This window comes from Mandrillus leucophaeus, unplaced genomic scaffold (genome assembly GCF_000951045.1).
Source record: "Mandrillus leucophaeus isolate KB7577 unplaced genomic scaffold, Mleu.le_1.0 Scaffold13, whole genome shotgun sequence".
Lineage (NCBI taxonomy): Eukaryota > Metazoa > Chordata > Mammalia > Primates > Cercopithecidae > Mandrillus > Mandrillus leucophaeus.
This window is the reverse complement of record NW_012101254.1, coordinates 5,161,133-5,162,057: the sequence shown is the minus strand read 5'-3', so window position 1 is coordinate 5,162,057 and position 925 is coordinate 5,161,133.

Sequence of the window (925 nt, the reverse complement as noted above, 5' to 3'; positions counted from 1 at the left end):
TTAGCCAGGATGGTCTCGATCTCCTGACCTTGTGATCCGCCCGTCTCGGCCTCCCAAAGTGCTGGGATTACAGGCTTGAACCACCGCGCCCGGCCCTATCCTTTACTTTCTTAATAAACTTGCCTTCACTTTGTGGATTCCCCACAATGTGCCAGGTCCAAGAACCCTCTCTTGGGGTCTGGATCAGAACCCCTTTCTGGTAACAAAAGGGTCTTGTCTCTGGCATGATAGGGCATGGGTGCAGACTACAGTGCTGGGAAAGGTATATTAGGAGCAGCTTTTTTCTTTTCTTTTTTCTTTTTTTTAGACAGAGTTTTCGCTCTTGTTGCCCAGGCTGGAGTGCAATGGCTCGATCTTGGCTCACTGCAACCTCCGCCTCCCAGGTCCAAGCGATTCTCCTGCCTCAGCCTCCGGAGTAGCTGAGATTACAAGCATGCACCCCCATGCCCAGCTAATTTTTTGTGTTTTAGTAGAGACAGGGTTTCACTATATTGGTCAGGTTGGTCTTGAACTCCTGACCTCAGGTGATCCACCTGCCTCAGCCTCCCAAAGTGCTGGGATTACAGGCGCGAACCACCACGCCCGGACTTTTTTTTTTTTAAAGACAAGGTGTCACCTTGTCACCCAGGCTGGAGCGCAGTGGCACGATCTCAGTTCATTTCAACCTCCACCTCCAGGGACTCAAGCGATCCTCCTACTTAGCCTCCTGAGTAGCTAGGATTACGGGTACTTGTCATGACACTCAGCTAATTTTTGCATTTTTAGTAGAGGCTGAGTTTTGCCATGTTGCCCAGGCTTGTCTGGAAATCTTGAACTCAAGAATCCTCCTGCTTCAGCCTCCCAAAGTGCCAGGATTACAGGTGTGAACCACCACACCCGGCCAAGAGTAGGATTTTAAAAGCCAGAACCCCTTGAGGACTAAGCT